Raw genomic sequence first — 13,331 nt, forward strand, 5'->3', positions numbered from 1 at the left:
GGTCTCCTTCTATAGTTGTAATAACTTTTTTCTTAATGGACTTATATAAATTTTGGATCTAACCCAGATAATAAAAAGGTGGAAAATTACGGATCAAGGGCAGCTCTAAATTGGTCTAAAATTTTGTCAAGAGGCCATCATTTTTTGGGAAGGGGATAAGTCGATCCCAGTGCTCAACTGGTATTTATTTTATCTTTCCCAAAAGAAAAAAGGAGAATTCGGCCTTGGAGGAATTTGAACACGGAACGTAAAGACAGGTGAAATGCCAATAAGCGTGATGTCTGGCGCGCTAACGATTCTGTCAGCTCACCACATGCTCTGTTCCTAAACTGGTTTCGAATTTTGGCACAAAGCTATCAATTTCGGGTAAAGAGCTAAGTCCATTACATCGATCCTAGCGCTCAAATGGTATTTATTTTATCGACCCCAAAAGAATGAAAGGAAATGTCACCCCCGGAAGAATTTGAACTCAGTAAGGACAGAAGAAACGCCGTTAGACATTCTTTTCTACCCTAGGCACAAGGCCTGAAATTTTAGGGGCGGGGTCCAGTCGGTTAATTCGACCCCAGAACGCAACTAGTACTTAATTTATCGACGCCGAAAGGATGAAAAGTAAAGTCGACCGCGGCGGAATTTGAACTCAGAACTTAAAGACACGAAATACCGCTAAGCATTTCGCCCAGCGTACTAACGTTTCTGCCAGCTCGCCGCCTTATACCACTGATAATATTCTTTTCTGCTCTAAGCACAAGACCCGAAATTTTGTGGGAGGGAGAAAGTCAATTGGATCGACCCCTAGTACGCAACTGGTGCTTAATTTAACAACCTCGAAAGGATAAAAGGCCAAGTCGATCTCGGCGGAATTTGAACTCCGAACGTAAAGACGAAATACCGCTAAGCATTTCGCCCTGCGTGCTAACGTTTCTGCCAGTTCGCCGCCTTATACTACTGATAATATTAATACATCTATTGTCTCTTCAAAAATGTAAACTCATACAACACTCGCACACAAACACATACACACACGCACCCCCCCCCACACACACACACAAAACATACTCATTCAAACAGATAATTACACACTCAACAACAGTATAAACTTATACAGACGGACATTTTTATTTATCAGGACCTCTGTGTCTCTGTTTTGTGTCTGCCTTTTTACACTTGTGATATTTATGTTTGCATAAGTGTGTATGTCTGTGTATGCATACATGCATATATGCATACGCGCATGCATTCATATATATACGCAATATACATACATGAATACACACACATACATATATACTAAATAGATAGATAGGTAGATAGATAAATAGATAGATAGATACATACATACATACATACATACATACATATTTATATATGGATTCTAAGAAATGTGATGTGAGCATTAATATTACAAAACACAGATAATATAGATACAGTGAACCTAAAATAAGACGTAGTTAAGAATACCCTTCATTACAGGAAGATTAAATCGGACATATGCATATACACACGCAGACACACACATGTCTGTCTATTTGTCTGTCTGCTTCTCCCTCTCTCTCTCTCTCTCTCTCTCTCTCTCTCTCTCTCTCTCTATATATATATATATATATATATATATATATATATATATATATATATATATATATATTTATATATATACATAAATATATACATTATATAGATTTATATATATACCTATATATATACATATATATATATATATATAGAGAGAGAGAGAGACAGAGAGAAAGAGAGCGAGAGAGATAGATAGATATATTTGTATACATATATACATACATATACGTATATAGCTACATAAATATATATATATATATGCACATATACATACATATGCATATATATATATATATATATATATATATATATATATATATATATATATATATATATATATGTATAGATATATATATATATATATATATATATATATATATATATATATATATATATATATATATATATATATATATATATATATATATATATATATATATATAATTATTTATATGCATATTGTATGTGTATATATATGTGCATGCATGTATATACGTATATGCACATACATATGTTTTTTCACTGATATGTGAAATCTGGGACAACGTAACATTTACCCCAACCGCCGGCATATTTGTATTTGAACAGATTCACGAGTGCTTATTGTGTTTACATTGACATTTGCGTCAAATGATTGAATTTAAAATCTGGTTTTGGTCTACATGGAGTCAATCAAGTACAATCAACACTATTTATCAGACGCTAACCGTACTACAAAGAAAGAGATCTTTGACGCAAATAAGCCTGCTGCGAATCTGTATCGCTTCAAAGATATCAACAAATGCAAGGTTTATATCAATAATCCAAGTGTAACTTTGCTAGGTTAACGTTCTTGTGTATATTCAGGTATTAACGTTTGAGTTAGCGTATTAATTAGCTAAACCTACAAAATGTATTTACTTAACACGTGGTCTGCCTGGCAACTGGCAATGTTGTATGAGAAAGGCGCTTCTCTTCGAAATTACGTGATCTCGTGTTCAATCCTATTGCGAAGCAAGTAAACAGACATGGTTATGCGACGAAAAAGTTCTCTCGAGACTACGCGGTCTCTTGTTCAAGCTTACTGCAAAGCATCTTTGCCAACTGTCTTATACATTAGTGCGATGGCGACCAAATCTTGTAAGTGAAATTTGGTAGAGGGAAGATCTATGGTGGCAGGTCGGAGGAACTGTTCATGGTTTTGTGTTGTAGACATAATACTTTGCTAGCTTAAACAGCATTATCTGGTCTTTGGGTAACTATAGCACGATTCACTTCGTTACACGCATTTAAGCTAAGTTTCCAGTGTCTGTTTGTGTTTGGGAGGGGAATAAATTTCACTCCATCAGACTCGAGAGTGACATGAGGCAAGTTCATGAATGTTCCTCTGTTTCGTGATGCTAAAGTATTATTGAACGAAGTCTGCAAAAGCAAGACGTTTTTAACATTTTTTTATTTATGAGTGAGTATCTGAGAAGAAACAGTGTATAAATTCTGACAAAAATGTGCGTACGACTTGGTTTTTATCAACTGTTGCTATTGTAGTGTTACTCTAAGGCAACGAGTTGGCAGAATCGTTAGCACACCTGAAAAATGCTTAGCGGCATTTGATCCGTCTTTAAGTTCTGAGTTCAAATTCTTTTGACGTCGAATTTTCCTTTCAACCTTTCGGGGTCGATAAAATAAGTATCAATTGAACGCTAGGATCGATGTAATTAATTTAGCCTCTTACTCGAAAGTGCTGGTCTTGTGTCAAAATTTGAAACCAATTTAGCAACAGAACAGGCGGTGAACTGGTAGAATCGTTAGTACTCCGGGTATGAAAGTTCTTTTAAAAAGTTAGGTGGTCAAATGATTTGAGTGTAGAAACTATGATGTTGCGCTCGTGGTTTCAGTTCTCGGACTGAGTGGTATGTGTGTGTTCTTGAGGTAAACAATTCATTTCAAATTGCTTTGCGATCACTTTGACATTTAACGTGTGACACACCCTGCACCTGTGCATGGCAACGTCGATTTCACTAATATTTATCTTTTCTTCCTAGAGGTAAATATGGGTCTGCATAAGGCCAACACCCCTATATAAAAAATAAGCAAAATAACAAAACTCGCAAAATATGAATTAATAACGATTCCAAATTTTGGTTCGAGGCCAGTAATTTCGAGGGGTGGATAAGTCGATTACATGAACCCCAGTGTTCAACTGATACTTATTTTATCGATCCCGAAATGGAAGAAAGGCAAAGTCAACCCCGGCGGAATTTGAACTCAGAACGTAAAGATAGGCGAAATGCTGCCAAGCATTTGCTTGGCGTGCGAATGATTCTGCCAACTCGCCGCCCTAAAATATAAATTATTATCAAATAAAATGACTAGTTATTCGGTTCAGGCCCTTTAGAAAATTTGTTTTGCGATTCCCTACAGCTTGCAACACTAAAAGTGCCGTCGAATTAACTCACAAAGATTCAGGTTATTTTGTTTGTCGAAGATATGTCGGCATATCGCCATTCTGCAATCAGTTGCCAATGACCTAAAATTGCAACTGTGAAGTTTCAGCTATGAGAATTAAAGTAATAGAGAATAAGGCTTCCTCTATCACCTCGACTTGCCAAGAATTTAGCCAACAGCACTATACGTACACACACGCGCATACAGACACACATGCACGCATACTTGCAAACGCACACATTCGCACTTACACGCTAAACTTGTATACCTATATGTACACATACATGCCCACATATATATAGAAATATATGTATGTATATATAGAAATATGTATGTATATATACATGTATATTTATGTACTTATATATATATATATGTGTATATGTATATATATATATATATATATATATATATATATATATATATATATATATATATATATATATATATGACTGATTCCAGTTCAGATATTCAACTTTGGGATTCATTAAAAAAAATTATTTTGCAAGACAAAAGATCCAAATTTTGAGACCATCATTAAAAAGTAGTGACAAACTTGCAAACCTTTTTTTTTTTTTTTAGGAAAAAAAAGATAAAAACAGCAATTGAAAGTTAAAAATAAAATATAAAAATCATTCAAAAATCTGCATAAATTACCGACACTCGAGAGAAATGAAAATTGACTTTTATAACCACCAAACAATTGGATGTCTGAAAATTGTGTTGAAACGAATCTTGAAAGTTTGCCATGTTGTTGTAACCTTTTTACCTCTGACATATGAAACAAATCTTGTCTTGAGAGGAATGGTGTAATTACATGCCTAATTTCCATTCGTTCTTTGCTCAATTTATGAATGATTAGAATGAAATTTCATTCAAGATTTCACTATCATTTGTTTCCATTCTTTTATTTTATTTATTTTTTTTTTTTGCCTGATTTTTGTCATGATTTTTCTGTTGTTTTCATATGAACCTGTATGAATTTCCTGAGTATAATGACATTTCTTTCTCCTCCATCTTTCACCCTGTTTTTTTTTGTTTTGTTTTTTTTTTGTTTTTTTCCATATTCATCCATCTCTTCTCTACCACTCACTCCCTTCATTTAAATCGCAATTGGTTTCCGCCATCTTGTCTTCCTACTGCCAACTATCTTCTTTTTTTAGATTTCTAGCCTTTGCAAAAGATCCTGTTTTGATGGCCTCGACAAGAACAAATGATTGATTGAAACATTTTGGATGCCAATTGAAAAAATAAATAAAATAAAATAAAACAAGCAAATAATAAAAACACGAATTTTTCGGTGTCTGATGCATTCTTCTTTTTTTTTTTAATAACTATAACAGCAGCGAAAGTAACACAGATGGTTGTCTGATGGACAAAATGCATAACAGTAATTTCTCCAGTCTCAGTATGTTCCTATTTCAAATCTTCTACGTCCTCTATCAATTTTGCCTTTCTTTTCTCCAGATGTTTTTTAACATACCTACCAGCAAAGGCGGCGAGCTGGCAGAAACGTTAGTACGCCGGGTGTAATGCTTAGCGGTATTTCGTCTGTCTTTACATTCTGAGTTCAAATTCCGCCGAGGTCAACTTTGCCTTTCATCCTTTCGGGATCGATAAATTAATTGCCAGTTACACGCTGGTGTCGATGTAATCGATTTAATCCCTTTGTCTGTCCTTGTTTGCCGCCTCTATGTTTAGCCCCTTGTGGTCAAGAAATAAGAAACGTTAGCACGCTGGGCGAAATGCTTAGCAAGTATTTCATCAGTCTTTACCTTCTGAGTTCAAGTTCTGCCGAGGTTGACTTTGCCTGCCATCCTTTCGGAGTCGATAAATTAAGTACCAATTGCGAATTGGGATCGATCTAATCGACTGGCTCCCTCCCCACAAATTTCAGGCCTTTTGCCTAAAATAGAAATAAACATACGTGCCAGCCATATTTTTGTGTCTAATAATCTACAATCCCTCCCTACAAACATGTCTTTATGTGAACGCACTATATCGTTATCGTCAGAACTACCATGTTCGTAGTGTACATTGTTATTCATATTGTTGTTATTGATGTTGGAAGAAGAACATCAATAACGGTTAAGTATTGTTCAGAGCTATTTTGGTATCTTCTTGCTTAGAAATGGAATATAGTGTGATGAACAGAATACAGAATGGATTACATAAGAGTATGTCATAGTAATAGTAAGCTATAATGCAGTTTAGTAAACTATAATGTGAAGTAGATAAGTGGAGTACAGTATAATGCACTATGGTGTAATATATCATCTACAACGTCCTTTGGGTTTTTAGACGAGTGAGTGTCGAATTGAGCGGGGTTTATCTAGGCCACGTGAGCGGCTGAAGGTGTTTTCTTTTTTTTTTCCTAATGGTTAGTTGTCAATGGTGTTGCTTAGCTCTAGGCCACTGCTTACTGAAGAGGTTCTAACCATGACCATCTCTTCTTTTTTGTTTGATAATGAGTACCTAAGACTACATTATACCCTGCGACTATCCATTTTCAAGACGATTTCTTCGTTAGTTTGCTTTCGTGATGGTGATGATGTTGGTAGCTGTGGAGAATGTCTAACTTGGTGGTGACGGTAGTGATGGGTGGTGATGGCGGTGACAGTGATCGTGATTTTGGCGGTGATTTTCATCATCATCATCATCATTACTATTATCAGCATTATTCACACCACTAACACCATCACCACCACTACCACTATCGCACCACCACGACCACCACCACCACCACCACGACTATCATCATCATCATCTTCATCCTCATCACGATCGCCATCATGTCCATCGTGATCACCACCACCACCATCACCACCACTGCCGCCACCACCACCATCACCACCACCACCACCACCGCCACTATCACCGCCGCCACCGCTACCGCCACCATCGATGTCATCACCGTCCACATAAATGTGGAAATGTAATAAGAAAAAGTAATTAATTGAAACTCTCCAAAACATGGTGACAAAATATGTCGTGAGCCTTCTCTTTCCCCTCCGCCTCCTCCTCCACCTCCACCCCAGCTCCTCCAACTACTCCTTATAACATTCTTTACTTTACTCGTCTCTTCTTCACCATCCATCCCACTCTCTTACTTCTCGTTGACCTTTTTCCTTTCTCCGTCATGTTTCTTCTTTCTTTTTCTTTTTTGCTACTAGCTTCTTTTCTTCTTCTTCCTCTTCCTTTTCCTCCTACACACACTCCTCAAACCCAACCTTATCCCCCTCCGTCCCTCCTACGCCTCCTCCTTCTCATTCCTTCGCGCTGTGATTCGTGATTCTGTTACTTGAACTTAACTTTGCGATGTTGGTTGGACACGTTATTTTTCTCTTCAATATCTAAATAGCTTTCAAGTCATTTTGTCACCAACATCATCTTTTATCATCGCTTGGTGTTGTTGCTGTTATGCTATTGTACACAAATATCACATTTATCCCCATTATCATCGTCGTCATCATCATCATATTTGATATTATTATTTATTCTTGTTGTTGCTATTATCATTATTTTTTCAGGGTCGATGAAATAAGTACCAGTGAAACACCGGGGTCGATGTGATCGACTAGTCTCCTCCCACCAAATTTCAGGCCTTGTGCCTATTGTAGAAAAGATTATTATATTAAATTCTATTATTGAGTAATCCCCTTGCTTTTTCTAAGTTCCACTTGGAAAAGAAAGTGAAGGTGCAGAGGGAAGTGGTACTTCCCAGTAAATTTCTGAAAAGATAGGTGACTGTGGCAAAAATGGTTAGAGTGAATGGCTAAACTCTAAGTATGCGCCTGTAAATTGGAGAGCAAGAAAGAAGGCTCGTATCTTTGCAGGTCAGGTTAATCTTGGATCTATGGGGATTTTGATTGGTCCTAGTTAGAGATTTTCCTGTACCAGGAGGGCTGCATCTTTCATATTATCACATACTCTATACTATACATACTTTTATCATATTTCAATGTCTTTTCCATTTCTTTCTCGCCATCCTTTATGTAAATCCCCACTCAAATTGTTGCCTATGTTTGTGATGTCCCCCTCATGTGGCTAATAAAAGAAACTATTGTCGAAGTTATCATTATTATTATTATTGAAGGCGGCGAGCCCGCAGAATCGTTAGTACACCGGGCGAAATGCTTAGTGGTATTTCGTTCATCGCTACATTCTGAGTTCAAATTCCACCGAGGTCGACTTGGCCTGTCATCCTTTCGGGATCGATAGCTTAAGTACTAGTGAAACATTGTCGTCGATGTAATAAACTAGTCCTCTCCCCACAAAATTTCAGGCCTTGTGCCTATAGTAGAAATGATTATTATTATTATTATTAATGCTAAATTATTTTAACCATATAACTTTAAAAACATCCAGTTTCTCTAACAGAATATATTCGAGCTTTCTAAGGAACCACCTTGTTATCTGGGTACAAGAAATGTTTCTCTTTATACCTAATTAACTGTCAATATATTTTTAGCAAATAGACATATTCGGTGTTCAAAACAACATCCGCGGTACCGAAAAGAGGAGTTTATCACAGCAGTTGAAGCGATAGCCTTATTAAACAAATATGTACTTGAATTATTTTCAAAACAAAGAAAAACTGAATTATATAAATGAGACGATTTCACTTGGAAATTCAAAGAAGATAAGAAGAAATGGCCGAGTTTCGTCACAAAATTCAGTGCCTCTATGCTGGACGAATATTCTTTCAGAAGTAAAAAGGTGTCCATGTTTAACCCCATGGCAACGGTTTTTTTTTTTTTTTAATCACGCAAATGGGTTGCATTAACGGTAATCACCTCGGTTGAAATCGGCAACTGACGCACGACAATGGTTCGACGTATATTTATATCAACGGCTTTAACCAGTTTACGGGGTGATTCAATCGGCTGCCTGCGCGCGGCAGCGGTGATCGCGCCGATTGACGTCAGCACTCAATGTGAGATAATGTTCGGTGTATATTTACGGCAACCGCTTTAGTGCAAGTACTGTTTATTTACTTAAGCTATATCCTTGTTCAGGACGCTCATGCAGTATTATTCCTGAATAAGATCACTTGACAGCACAAGTCAGATCAACTTCATGTATTTACAATCACGTGAATTCAAAATTTTATTTTAGTGTCGTAAAGTTCGAAACAGGGTACCCCACATAGGGGAATATCACATTGTGAACAATGGTATCTAGTTTCGTTACGTTTCCCTTTTGTTTTACATATAGTGCATCTCTTTGAAACATTTGTCGTCTTGGCAGTAGTGGGAGGGGGAAACAGTCATGGAAAATGTCCCCGTCCCTTCTCCATGCGACGAAGAGAGAGTTCGGCGTGGGAACGTCTACGCGTTCTATACTTTGGCAGGTCTGATGCTTCTACCGTTTCACGGAACAATAGATTCTTGAATGTCAATCCATCCCCCACACCGCCAAGCATCTTCTAAATCAAATGTGAGTTCACGACACACATGTCAATTATATACAAGAAAATTCTTTTGTACAATTTCACAAATTTTCTCACCGATTTGTGTGTCGTCGCCAGTTGATCTGAGCAATCGACCCCACCCATCCCTTCATTGTATGAAACAACTAAACTCGGTTTCATTATGGCTTTTCCGTCCACATCTTGTTTCCTAGTGTCCTTTATACTTGCAGAATACATTGTGGATAACTTGCAGACGTTTTTCTTCTCACACCAAACTAGAGCGAGAATGCCACTATCGGTACATAGGTACGATGTTTCCCGCTTTCGAAGCTTTATCTTGTGAAGATCGGGCGGCATGTTTTCCTGTGCGTCCTCACTGTCTCACAGGCATTAGTTCTTCTCGCCTGCAGCAGCAGGAAAAGGTCTGGACTGGAAAACCAGTTGTCGATATAAATATGGTAAGCCTTTGTCAAACAAGTTTTCATTCAGCGACATGACACAATTGACGCTAGAGTAGATGCTGGAAGATCCATTCTGTCCTGATCAGCGTAGATTTTGTAGTTCTACGTGTATCCATAGGCTCTGTCAGTTGACAGGCATACTATATAAACCTTGACTCCAAAGTGGGCACGTCTGATCGGGTTGCATTGTTTGAATTGGAGCGTTCTCTTGAATTTCCACAAACTCTTGTCCGTATAAATGTTCTGTGTGGAGACATACACCGTTCTGAAATTTTCAGCCACTTCGTCAACGATAGGACATATTTTGTGAAGCCTGTTATCCTGTTTCTCGCCTGAGTTGAAATTTAGATTTCGAAGAAGTGCCAAAAATCGATCAGGTGACATCGTTTCCGAAAAGAGCGGTGTCGACGTGACTGGATCCCGATTCCCATATGAAACCAGGTTCGGTTTCCTCTCAATGCCCATCAGTATCAGCAGGGCAAGCAGAACTTTGATTTTGTCCCCTGTGTTTGGAAACCAATCACCGCCATGCCGGGCTCTGACACGCTGGGGATGGCTTTTCAGCGTAGTCATTCGTTTTATCTGCTATATATTGGAACATTTCATCCGTCAAAAACTCGTGGAAGATTTCCTATAGCAAACTTCTATGTTCAAGGTTTGCCTTTATGTTAGACATACGAGTGAACCCACGCCGTCGGACGAAATTGTTCTCGCTCGCCATACGACATTCTGTTGATCAGGGCCATTCACTGCTGTCCGACTGTACCTTTGATTCACCAGAATATCATCATTGCTATCGGAATCACCTGATTTTGAACTCGGAAAAAACTCATTCACCGTGTCATCGTCCGAACCGGAAGAAATAACTGGTGATGTATTGGAGCCTGGTGTTGCTTGGCGCGACGACCGTAAATTCGACGAAACAGAACGCGATGACGAAGTTGACAGAGCCGGAGTGGCAGGACCAGCCTATCGAATTGTTAATATTTACATGAAACATCTAATCGGCCTATCCCTTGGCAGATGGATCGGTACTAACTCAGGCGACAGGTTAGGCGGCGTATAATTACGTCGACCGATTTAAAGCATGTACATTGCGTGCGTAAATTTACGTCAACCGTTTTAAAAGGTTGTTTCTACAGACGTTCTATAGAAACTATAACAAAAATCAGAGCTGGCTGTAGTTTCTATAATATTATAACAAGCGCTGCTGTCACATTGGGACGTGGTACTGACTTATAAAAACATTTAATATACTTCATAGTATATTGTGTTTGCATAACAAAGTGCCACGTACCTACAAATCTTTAACGTTTTAAAAGGGTTAAAGAAAATAAATATATTTGTATATATTCTAGAGAGAAGAATTGAATGAAGCCCTGCCTTGTGTGTAGCAGAATGTGCATCTTACCGGTTGAGAAATACCTTATATCGTTTACCGTTTATCTTTTACTTGTTTCAGCCATTAGACTGCGGCCGTGCTGGGGCACCGCCCTAAGGAACTTTTAGTTGAATGTTCTGTCTGGGGACATATACCGTTCTGAAATTTTCAGCAACTTCGTCAACGATAGGATGTATTTTGTGCAGCCTTTTTATCCTGTTTCTCGCCTAACTTTTTCAAACATGGGTCTTATGTCTCTCAGTCTCTTTGTCGGATCGCTAACTTATGGGAGCGAAAACACACAAGCACCAGCTGTCAAGCGGTGGTTGGGGACAAATACAGACACTAAGACACACACACACACACACACATATATATATATGCAAATATATAATATATGCGACGGGCTTCTTTCAGTTTCCCTTAACCAAAACCGTCTATCGCCTATATCACCACACAGACAAACACACACACACACACACACACATACACACACACACATACACACACACACACACACACACACACACACACACACACACACACATTATCGATCGCACATATATAGTGGATGTATTTGGATTATACGCCGAATTTGCTCACTATAATAGAAGTCACTTATCGAAACTATCACTCAGTGGGACTGAACCCGGAATGATGTGGTTGGGATGCAAAGTTCTTACCATGCAACCAAAACCAATTATATATATTTTGCATTTTCAGTTCAAACTCTACTGCGCCTAGTTTTAACTTACGTTCCCTAGAGCCGATTCATTACTCATTTACTTATTTATTTATTTATTTATTTATTGCTATGTATATTCTACACTATATACCATTGCCTTTTGAAACCAGTCAAATATTTCTTCCAAACATTAAACGTGTGGCAGCCGTAAAAAATCAAGTTCATGTGTTATTTATAGTTTTATAATATCTAAAACGTAGAACTGACGCTACTACTGCACTGCTGCTGCTGCTGCTGCTAATGAAGATGATAATGATGATGATGATGATGATGATGATGATGATGATTGATATGATATAATTGATTGCCAATTTATGGACTCTAAGTGATTTATGTCAGACATAAATAGACTTTTGTTAATGTAGTTAAAACTGTAGAAAGCAATATTCCAAATTGATGGAATTTCCTTTCACTCCTCTCTTGCCTGTTCTAGAACGAATCACATGTCAGTAAGTGTATATAAGATGTTCATGCATTGTATATGCATGTGTGTACGCGTGCGTGTGTGTATGTGCATGTGTGTGTGTGTGTGTGTGTGTACGTGTGTGTAAATGTGTGTCAATGTGTGACAGTGAAAAATATAAGGAATATATGTGAATCTAAAGTTATATATATATATATATATATATATATATATATATATATATATATATATATATATATATATGTGTGTGTGTGTGTGTGTGTGTGTGTGTGTGTGTGTGTGTGCATATATTTGTGTATATATATGTATGCATATATAAATGTATATATATATATATTTGTTAATGGATGTACTGGCATATGTACGTGTACTGTGTATCTGTTTTTTGTATGCTACTCTACCATGCTATGTTGTTTTCTTCTACTCTAAAGGTGTGTTCGTATCCAATTCCTCTTCCCTCTGTTTTTCTTGGCACATACAGTCAGTCTGTGTCACTTTTTTGGTGGAGTGTTCCATATCTAGTTAGCAACTTCCTTGTCTTTCTGTCTAAGCTGTTTAGTTCGTCTACTGTCCATGCGATTAGCCCTTCTCTATATCTAAGGAGTGAAACCGCCCAAGTGTTGATAGCTTCAGTCTTATTCCGTCCGTTTAATTTCGACTTAAGGATCAGCCTCAGTCTGCGCAAGTACTCCACCTTAAATTTTCCTGTCATTTCTTTCTCCATCAATTTATCCATTTCCAAAATCCCCAAGTACTTATAGCCCGTCTCTTCTATCTGTTTCATAACCTACCCCGACGGTATCGTTAGCCCGTCCATACATTTGATTTTTCCTCTCTGCAAGACTAACATACTGCACTTACTCAATCTGAACTCCATTCTGATATCAGCAATGAATGAAAGTATACACCGT

The sequence above is a fragment of the Octopus bimaculoides genome, chromosome 5 (assembly GCF_046866305.1).
Source record: "Octopus bimaculoides isolate indiv1 chromosome 5, ASM4686630v1, whole genome shotgun sequence".
Classification (NCBI taxonomy): Eukaryota; Metazoa; Mollusca; class Cephalopoda; order Octopoda; family Octopodidae; genus Octopus; species Octopus bimaculoides.